This window comes from Aquarana catesbeiana, linkage group LG04, assembly GCF_042186555.1.
Source record: "Aquarana catesbeiana isolate 2022-GZ linkage group LG04, ASM4218655v1, whole genome shotgun sequence".
NCBI classification, from domain to species: domain Eukaryota; kingdom Metazoa; phylum Chordata; class Amphibia; order Anura; family Ranidae; genus Aquarana; species Aquarana catesbeiana.
Window position 1 is genome coordinate 240,026,041 of NC_133327.1, and position 11,558 is coordinate 240,037,598.

Here is an 11,558-nt window from a genome sequence, read left to right on the forward strand (position 1 = left end):
GAAGATGTACGTTTGTCTGATGCTTCCAGGACCCAACTGGTAATCGCTGCAGCACCCACTATTTATATGCCATTTTACCAGGAACGTGTGCGATTGGAATATTGAATAGACTGAATAGCCTAGGCTTATGACATCATGCACAGCTCTCTCTCTCACTCTTGTGAGAGTTTGCCAGGAAGGGAGGGGGGGTGAGTCATAATAGGGCCAATGAGAGCTGCAGGGCTGCAGAGCTGGAGGTGTGCCTCTGTGTAAATCCAAGAAGCCAACAGGCAACAGTTTCAGCTGCCCACAGTTAAAATGGTTACAGTCAGACTCAGTGGAGGGAGATTTCTGCAGCATATTTGGCAAGTACAGAATCACAGTATATGTAAAATAATATGTAAAGTTGTTGGAGGGAAGCTTCAGAATGGCAAAGAAGTCTTTATTAGAAATTATGTGAGCAGACTGCAGTTCCTCTTGAAGCTGTCATTACCAACAAAGAATTTTGTACCAAGTATTAAATACTTATAATACTAATAAAAATATTTCAGTTAGCGGGTTCAATACTTTTTCCCTGTGTCCTTCCATTTTATTACACAGAACTTCATTTCTGAATGGATTTGTTTTGGTGTCTTTGTATGTATGGATTGCATGGGTTGTTACTGACATGTGGGGAACATTTCATGCCCCCACCTTTACCAATAAATTTACCTGGTGACGGGTTCAATACTTATTTTACCCGCTGTTAAACAATATGACAATTATTTTTAGCTGGGAGTCGAGAATAACAGTCACTATACTGAAAGCAGACATATACTATATTTCCACTATATACTATGACTATATACCCAGATATAGAAGTGTGACGTGTATATACCCAGATATAGAGGTGTGACATGTGTACTCTTTGTATATACTATATATCCACTATCCTATATATCGCTATATACTATATCCCCCGTATATACCCAGATATAGCGGTGTGACGTGTACTCTCTGTATATATTATATATCTACATATCTCTATATACTATATCCCCCGTATATACCCAGGTATAGAGGTGTGACATGTGTACTCTCTGTATATATTATATATCCACTGTCCTATATATATATATATATATATATATATATATATATATATATATATATATATATATATATATATACACTGTACCCACTGTATATACCCAGATCTAGAGGTGTAACGTGTGTACTAATGAAATAAATAAATTGCAGCGCTTAAAGCGGAAAAAAACACCATGTGTAATATAAAGTAAATGTCTCTGCAAACATATATGAATATCCCACTAAGGGGGTGTAGTCAAAAAGCAAAAGTCTATGACAAATGCAGTAAAATCAGGATAGAAATTCCATCAGCTTTCCAAATATCCACTCAGATGTCATCAAAGCAATAGGTGGATGTAAATGTGCTTACCGGAACTGTTTGACTCTATGCTGATGGCAGTAGAGTCCAACGAGCAGTGTGCCACCGAGGGCAGATGTATGAACAGCCAAGGACCGATGGGACGTCTGCAGGCCAAGATGTCACCGCTGGATCACCAGGAAAGAAGCCAGGACCAGTTCCAAGGTTCAAACATTTTCTCATGTCCAGGAGGTATGTGGAAAAAAAGGTGCAAATCAGGGTTGTTTATTACTAAAAAACCATAGTACATAAAAGTGATCACAAATATAAAGATAAAACAGAGTGGCAATGTATAGGACGGCTTTAACTCTATACATTGCCACTCTGTTTTATCTTTATATTTGTGATCACTTTGGGTGATTTGGGAGTATGGGTGTAATATTCCTAATGGGGGGTATGGGTGTAATATTCCTGCTCAGGGGAGTGTGGGTGTAATATTTCTGCTGGGGGAAGTGTGGGTGTAACATTGCTACTGGGGGGAGTATGGATGTAATATTCCTGCTGGGTGGGAGTATCGGATGTAATATTCCTGCTGGGGGGGAGTTTGGGTGTAATATTCTTGCTGGGGGGATGTCTGTGCAGGAAGTTCTAGTCGTATGATGGACACGGCGAGGCTCTGTTCACACCTAGGTGTTCCAGATTCCCGAATTACATGCTTGCGATCCCTTTTCTTTCAATATCACCCCAATTGAGTAGTGTTTTTGCAGCGATCGTCACCTGACAAATTGCAGGACTGCTTTTGGGAAACAGGCATCTCGGGTGCCATTGAAAGTAATGGGATCACAAACATGTCACACATTTTATGGCAATTTGGGAATCGCAGTAATTCCGTCCACGATCCGGAACGCCTAGGTGTGATCGCAGCGTTAGCATCTATCTGTTGCTGGATTCACCTTCTATAGAGTCTGGGGGAACATTTTCTTCCTCAAATTCCACACATTCGCTTAATTCTTTATTCCACCACTAATATATGCTCCGCAATGTCCTATATACCTCTATAGTGCTTTTCTCTCTGAGGACTTGGAGATGGCGTTGGCCGGGAATCGAACCCGGGTCAGCTGCTTGAAAGGCAGCTATGCTCACCACTGCACCACCAACGCAAGGTAGCATGTCTTTGTAGTGTGGGAGGAAACCAGAGTAACCGGAGGAAACCCACGCAAGCACAGGGAGAACATGCAAACTCCATGCAAACCCCAGTGCTGCAAGGCTAACCCCTAAGCCTCTGTTCTCTAAGGCCCACCCCCGCTGAGCGGAGTACATCAGTTATGTCCACTCAAAGCGCCTCCAGAAGAAACACACCCAAAGAATAACACACACCTCCACAACCTATACAAACTTATCCTAATCTACAGTATATAACACTCCTATAATAAAACGCACCCAAATAACAATAAAGAGGGGTACAGTGGTCCCCAAATTAGCAACACAATGGAGCTAATTATCCCATTCACATGGAGGGTATGAATCCATACCCCATGGGGACGACGTGTTTACCGGAATGGGGATGCACAGGTGTTCCCAGCTTCCCGTGTAGGCAGTCCCATTGCTGTCAACTGGGGTGCAGAGGCTGTAACCAATGTGACATCTGTGTGGGTGCCGCTGCACGGCCCGAACAATCCCAGGGTGCGTCCGCGCAACTGCACCCGCATGGATGTCCTTTTTGGGGTAAACACAGCCCTCACACAAGGTACAGATTCATACACCCCGTGTGAGTGAGGCCTTGGACTTCTCCATAAAGGACCTCACTGGTGGGAAAAGTTCTCATTTCTCCAGCAGAGAAAGCCTAAAAAAGCTGGAAAGACTCCTCCCACCTCTGAAGACAAAAATAGTTCCAACCTCCCATCATAGCCGGTCCAACACACGCCTCAAAAACATACTGGCCTCCAACCTCCCCTCACTGCTAACGGAATTGGGATGCACAGGTGTTCCCAGCATTCCATGTAGGCAGTTCCATTGCTGTCAACTGGAGTGCAGCAGCTGTACCCAATGTGACATCTGTGTGGGTTCCGGTGCACAGCCCTGAACGCACCCAGGGTGAGTGCGCGCAACTGCACCTGCATGGATGTCCTTTTTGGGGTAAACACAGCCACCACACAGGGTACAAAAGAGTTATCAATTCTCCAGCAGAGAAAGCCTAAAAAAGCTGGAAAGACTCCTCCCACCTCTGAAGAAAAAATAGTTCCAACCTCCCCTCATAGCTGGTCCAACACACGCCTCAAAAACTTAGCCAGTCCAACACATGCCTCAAAAACATACCGGCCTTTAACCTCCCCTCATAGCCGGTCCAACACATGCCTCAAAAACATACCAGCATCCAACCTCCCCTCCATAGCCAGTCCAACACATGCCTCAAAAATATACCGGCCTCCAACCTTCTCTCAATGCCGGTCCAACACACGCCTCAAAAACATACCGGCCTCCAACCTTCTCTCATAGCCGGTCCAACACACACCTCAAAAACATACCAGCCTCCAACCTCCCCTCATTGCTACCGGAATGGGGATGCACAGGTGTTCCCAGCATCCCGTGTAGGCAGCGGCTGTACCCAATGTGACATCTGTGTGGGTGCCGGTGCACGGCCCCGAACACACGCAGGGTGCGTCCACGCAACTGCACCCGCATGGATGTCCTTTTTGGGGTAAACACAGCCCGCACACAGGGTACAGATTCATACACCTCATGTGAGTGAAGCCTTGGACTTCTCCATAAAGGACCTCACTGGCGGGAATAGTTCTCATTTCTCAAGCAGAGACACACCTCAAAAACATACCAGCCTCCAACCTCCCCTCAAAGCCAGTCCAACACACTCCTCAAAAATATACCGGCCTCCAACCTCCCCTCAGCCGGTCCAACACACGCCTCAAAAACATACCGGCCTCCAACCTTCTCTCATAGCCAGCGCAAAACACGCCTCAAAAACATACCAGCCTCCAACCTCCCCTCATTGCTACCAGAATGGGGATGCACAGGTGTTCCCAGCATCAGGGTCCCAGGGGCCTCGCGGCCGCCTTATTTCCCTGATGTGCGTGTGGAAAAATGGGAGGGAATGTCCCCAGCCAGTGTCCCCAAGCTGGCAGGGTGAGCGGGCCGGGATGGTAAAGCGTCACCGTCTTTAGTATACAGCGCTGCTGCAGACTAATTGTAGAGGAGGCGGAGCTGCCAGCCACTGCTGAACCCGCCAGGAGGTAGGGGTGGACTGGGCGGGGGGCCTCGTAAAAATGGAGCTTGCTCTGCACCGCTGCAGACAGCCGTGACACCTGCTGGCCTCTGCTGCACTGTGTTAAATCTGCAGCAGAGCGGTGCGAGTATGCTATGGGTCCGTCCAAGAGACGCATTAACTTCTCTGTCAGGCGGAGTGATCTCTGCCCGACAGGAGCATCCTAGTCCCGCCCGGCGTGATGTCATTCACAGGCCGGGAGGTGGGATGAAAAGGCAGAGGAGAGTGCTGCTGCACAGACCTGCGAGGAGCCAGTGAAGCCCCATGCAACAGTGCAAGTAAGTTTGCAGATGGTATTTGTAATATGCAGCATGGAGGGGGTTAATGCATTACTATACATTAGTGACCAGTGGCAGTTAATGAACCCCTTTGTGCTGCATTAGTGGCAACAGTATCAGTGTTAATCAACCCCTATATGGTGCAGCATGAAAGGGTTCATAAACATTGATACTGTTGCCACTAATGCAGCACAAAGAGGTTCATTAACTGCCACTGGTCACTAATGCATCAGTGGTGTATTTGATGATACCCCCCCACCATACACTCCGCACCCCTCTCATGTACATACTACCCACCATAACCACTCCTCTCATGCACATACTACCCACCATACATTCTGCACCCCTCTCATGTACATACTACCCACCTTACACTCCGCACCCCTCTCATGTACATACTACCCACCTTACACTCCGCACCCCTCTCATGTAAATACTATATTATACAACCAAGTGTAGCGCTAATATGTGATGCAAAAATATATAAAAAAGAATGAATGATGCAATGACACATGCAATAAAGAAAAAAAGGTCAAAAATTAGTGTTGCATGTTAATGAATGTTCATACATAAAAAGTCCATCATAGTATAAACCCTTAAGGTCACCATGTGTATCGACAAATAAATAGTGACAAAACTGTCCCAAAAGTGAATAAAAGCGTGCAATAAACAAAATTGTTGCGATAATGATGAACACCAAAATATATGATCGTGGAAACCTTTAAATACAATCCGATATGTGTTGATATACACTTGTGCAAAACCACCACCCGGATGACTGGAGGCTTACCAGAAAGTTGGGACCCACAGAGCATATCCTGTATGGGTCAAACAGGCTTAAATTGCTCGCTGGCAGTGGAGGTAGGACACCAAAGGCAGACAGAAGGTGAAATCCTAGCGGTTCTTTCCCAGGGGCATCTTCTCCATATGGGAAGTACATTGATTTTTACTTGCAACCGTTAGTAAAACAAACACCTTCATATTTGAAAGATACTGGTTCCACCATCAGACTCCTCGAAAAGGTTAATATACAGGAAGGATTTATTATGGGCACTGCTGAGGTGGCATCCTTGTACACGTGTATACCACACGAGAAAGGTATAGAAGCAGTTAAACATTTTCTTAATCGTGAACAGTCTCTTGCATCGTTTCAATGCGATTATATAATAGAATTGTTGGACTTTGCAACTAAACACAATTACTTCTGGTTCAACCAGAGCTACTACCTCCAACAACGGGGAGTAGCTATGGGTGCCAAGTTCGCACCTAGCCTTGGGAACTTGTTTATGGCCAAGTGGGAGGAGGATGTTGTCTATGCCTGCGGGACCACTTCATTGGTTCTGTGGGCCAGGTATATAGACGACATCCTCCTCCTATGGAATGGCACATTTGAGACACGCAAACAATTTTTTGAGTGTTTGAATTTTAATGATAGAGGTATCTCCCTTTCATATGAAGCTAGTTTAACTAAGATACATTTTCTGGATTTAGAGATAGAAATAGTTGAAAAAAGATTTAGATTCAATACCTACTTCAAGCCCACTGATTGCAATGGCTTCATTCCTGTCAATAGCTGTCATCACAGATCCTGGTTAAGTGCAGATCCTGGTTAAGTGGCACGTAGCCAATTCCTCAGGCTCCGCAGGAACTGTACAGACACTGAATTATTTGTCACACAAGCAGGTGTCTTAAAACAAAAATTCATCGACAAGGGGTATGATAATGCCAACTTAGATCTTGAGATTCAGAGAGCTATGAATATGGAAAGGAAAACTTTGCTTGAGATAAAGCCAAAAAAGGAATCGGATGAAAAACTTAAATGGGCTATGGTAACATCTTTTTCAACCCAGCATAAACAAATTAAAAACATTGTAAAAAAGCACTGGGATGTCTTGAGACATGATAACATTCTAGGCACGTTATTGCCAGAGGAAGCCAAAGTTATATTTAGGGGAGCACCATCCCTACAGGGTCGGATAGCCCCCAATGTTATTAACCCACCCTCTCGTCCTTCCTTTTTTCACAATATGACAGGCTTCTATCCTTGTAGAAAGTGTGCCGTGTGTCTACATAACAATCTTGCAGGGTGCAAAGTCACAGAATTTACATCAACGGTCACTGGGAAGAGATACACTGTGAAACCTTTCTGCACATGTAGTACTAGATACATAGTGTACCTTATTACGTGCCCTTGTCATAAACAGTATATAGGCCGCACCACTAGAACGTTTACGACGAGAGTAGGGGAACACATTTCCTTAATTAAAAGCAGGGACCCCAAACACACAGTACCCAGACATTACAAGCAATTTCACAACAGTAACCCCGCAGGATCACAGTTTGTCATTATAGACAAATATGTTCCGCCATGGAGGGGGGGAGCCAAAACCAGAGGGGTCTCCCGCCTTGAAATGTTTTGGGCGTTACAGACTTTCTTCCCTCAAGGCATGAACGTCGAAGTAGATATTAACGCCTTTATAGACGAATCTTGACTGACACATTAAGAGATATGTAGCAGTACCCTTCATAGATGGATTTCGACCAAATAACTAAGGGATATATACTGGCTGATACCTTATTTATAATTTTATTTGTTTAATTTTTTATATATGTCCCCTTTTTTATATATGTATTTTTTATAGATGTCTTTTTCATAATTCTCTTTTATATTAGTGCATACATCATGAGTGCACAGTTGATTCACTATTCCATGAGATGTAAAAGGATCAAATGCCATATAGGGATGAGGAGGGAGTTATGGGATTGGTTAACCAACCATCCATCTCCTTTCTCTTGTTGAGAATCCATCTCCCCTTATCTAAGTTTTTACATTTATCCCTCATTTTTGGATCTATAATGGACTGGGTCCCTATTAATGAACGACGCTATAGTCGATTTCCTATTAAGCATCCAGTATACACCCACTGCATACACTTTTGTTATGTTTCCGGTCGGTGTATTACCATTTCCTGTGTATTTCTCCTCTCCCCCCACTTTCTCCCTACATCAGTTCCGGACGAGTGTGGTGCTCCTCGGAACTGCCTGTGGTCTATACAGGAGATGTGCGTTGTTGTGCGTGTGCGTCACGACGTGGTGACATTGCCGCGCCGTACCGCGCGCATGCGTGACTGTGGAGCGCATTACGATCTGCATTGTGCGGTGTGCTCCGGATGTTGTGACGTGAGGTCACAGCCTTGATCCTATATACACTGACATTATACTACGAGGCCTAGGGGGTTTGACCATACGAAAGAGAGGCTTGGAACGCACTCGGGTCCGCCATCTTGGAGGACCCCGGAAGTGCTAATTTGCAATGAAGCCAGGGAGCTGGATTCTCATTACAGGGGTCCCTGTCCCTATATAAAGGAGTCTGGCTGCAGTGGGCAAGTACCCCAGACGAAGTCCTGTGTGACGAAACGCGTCGGGAGGACTCCACTGCCGCCATTTTAAACATACAAGCGCTTTTTTACTTTCGAGATGTAAGTGTTTCTCTTTATATAAAAAACTTTTTATGGTTTACGGAATTACACTATTGGCCCCCTCTTCATTTCATGTGGGTTATGTCCGAGGACGCCTAAGCTTCCATATGGAGAAGATACCCCTGGGAAAGAACCGCTAGGATTTCACCTTCTGTCTGCCCTTGGTGTCCTACCTCCACTGCCAGTGAGCAATTTAAGCCTGTTTGACCCATACAGCATATGCTCTGTGGATCCCAACTTTCTGGTAAGCCTCCAGTCATCCGGGTGGTGGTTTTGCACAAGTGTATATCAACACATATCGGATTGTATTCAAAGGTTTCCAAGATCATATATTTTGGTGTTCATCATTATCGCAACAATTTTGTTTATTGCACGCTTTTATGCAGTTTTGGGACAGTTTTGTCACTATTTATTTGTCGATACACATGGTGACCTTAAGGGTTTATACTATGATGGACTTTTTATGTATGAACATTCATTAACATGCAACACTAATTTTTGACCTTTTTTTCTTTATTGCATGTGTCATTGCATCATTCATTCTTTTTTATATATTTTTGCATCACATATTAGCGCTACACTTGGTTGTATAAGATTTATAGCAAAATTTCTATTTATTGTGTCAGCTGCTTATTTTTATTTTGAGTAAGCGCATGGTTTATGGTTTTTTTGTACACATTTGTTAGAAGTTACACTATTGCTGCTGCTCATCAATCTTCAATCATGGATGTATTTGATTATCGGGCCTCTCATAGAGTTAATACGGAAGGGGTGTTCATCGCCTCAGGGAGTGATACTGAGATCGGGGGGTTATTCCTTAGGCTAAAAAATGTCATGACAACCGAACTTCATTTACGGTGGGATTTGGCATTCTTACAACAATACATCATAGAAAAAATGGTTCCTAGAAGCCTCCGTTGGGAAGTACAACCCCAACAAGGGGAAACAGACTTAGAGTCATGGTTTAATTATTTTAATGATGTAGGTATCAGCCTTTTAAATGTACTTATTTCTAAAAAAAACAGTAAACTTCTGGGTCTTGATAGAGAAATTAAAGAACTGAGGGACAAATTGTCTGTCCATAAAAACTCTCTGGAGTATAATACTCTGTCCTCCAATCTCCAGAGTCATCTGGAGAAGGAAGATCGAGATCAGAAACACAAGAAACAGAAGAAATACTCCAGAGATGCGGGTGATTACAGAACGAATGCTGTATTTGGGTGGCAAAAACTCTATATGGCTGGTTCACCTATGGAGGGTGTTGCAAATACTGCAGAAGGAAATATACTAACAGGTGCCCCACCAGTGACAACCACTGCACCACAACCCAAAATGGGTGGCCCCCGGGGCCGTAATACCCTCAGAGGGAGAGACAGGCACGATGATGTGCCTCGCCTTTCCCAACAGAGGGTATATTATGATAACCCCCAAACCCCCAGAAACTCCCACAGAGGGAGAGGTAATCAAAGGGGTAATACAAGGGGAAGGGGTAATCCCAGAGGTAATACACATTCTCAAAACCAGAATTATAATTGTTTATTGCATGCTTTTATTCAGTTTTGGGACAGTTTTGTCACTATTTATTTGTCGACACACATGGTGACCTTAAGGGTTTATACTATGATGGACTTTTTATGTATGAACATTCATTAACATGCAACACTAATTTTTGACCTTTTTTTCTTTATTGCATGTGTCATTGCATCATTCATTTTTTTTTATATATTTTTGCATCACATATTAGCGCTACACTTGGTTGTATAAGATTTATAGCAAAATTTCTATTTGTTGTGTCAGCTGCTTATTTTTATTTTTATTTTGAGTAAGCGCATGGTTTATGTTTTTTTTGTACTCATGTAAATACTACCCACCATACACGCCGCACCCCTCTCATGTACATACTACCCACCTTACACTCCTCACCCCTCTCATGCACATACTACCCACCATACACTCCGCACCCCTCTCATGTACATACTACCCACCTTACACTCCTCACCCCTCTCATGCACATACTACCCACCATACACTCCGCACCCCTCTCATGTACATACTACCCACCTTACACTCCGCAGCCCTCTCATGTACATATTATCCACCATACACTCCGCACCCCTCTCATGTACATACTACCCACCTTACACTCTGCACCCCTCTCATGCACCCCTCTCATGCACATACTACCCACCATACCCTCCACAACTCTCTCATGTACATACTACCCACCATACACTCCACACCCCTCTCATGTACATACTACCCACCATACACTCCGCACCCCTCTCATGCACATACTACCCACCATACACTCCGCACCCCTCTCATGTACATACTACCCCCCACCATACACTCCGCACCCCTCTCATGTACATACTACCCCCACCATACATTTCGCACCCCTCTCAAGTACATACTACCCACCATACACTCCGCACCCCTCTCATGTACATACTACCCACCACACACTCCGCACCCCTCTCATGTACATACTACCCCCCACCATACACTCCACACCCCTCTCATGCACATACTACCCACCATACACTCTGCACCCCTCTCATGTACATACTACCCCCACCATACATTTCGCACCCCTCTCATGTACATACTACCCACCATACACTCCGCACCCCTCTCATGCACATACTACCCACCATACACTCTGCACCCCTCTCATGTACATACTACCCCCACCATACATTTCGCACCCCTCTCATGTACATACTACCCACCATACACTCCGCACCCCTCTCATGTACATACTACCCACCACACACTCCACACCCCTCTACATACTACTTGCCTCCATAGACTCTGCACCCCTTTCATGTACATATTACTTGCCATTATACCCTCCACTTTCCTCTCCTACTCAAATTTACCGCCATTGTACAGTAGGGGCCCCTACTAGGGAGATGGTGACCCGTGGCATACAGAAAAAACAGTGAGTGGGATAAATTATGCTACCTATTGGGCATGGCTTTTTAGTTTGATTAGAAATTTTAGTCTTTTTTTTTATATTCTTTAGTTTTATTTTTTATACAAGCTTTTTAATATTTTTTTTTTACGTTTTTTTGGTGAGAGTTCTTGGTTTCTTTGGTGAGATATCAGGGGTCTAAACGGACCCCTGAAGTCTCACTTTTGAGACAGAGAAAGGAATGAGGAAACACATTCCTCAG

General features: G+C 44.3%; 1 non-coding gene across 1 annotated transcript; it reads right to left on the minus strand.

The window, feature by feature from the left end:
* Positions 1-2,433: 2,433 nt before the first annotated feature.
* On the minus strand, positions 2,434-2,505 carry TRNAE-UUC (transfer RNA glutamic acid (anticodon UUC)). The gene has a single exon. It is a non-coding gene; the product is annotated as a tRNA-Glu (tRNA).
* Positions 2,506-11,558: the final 9,053 nt, after the last annotated feature.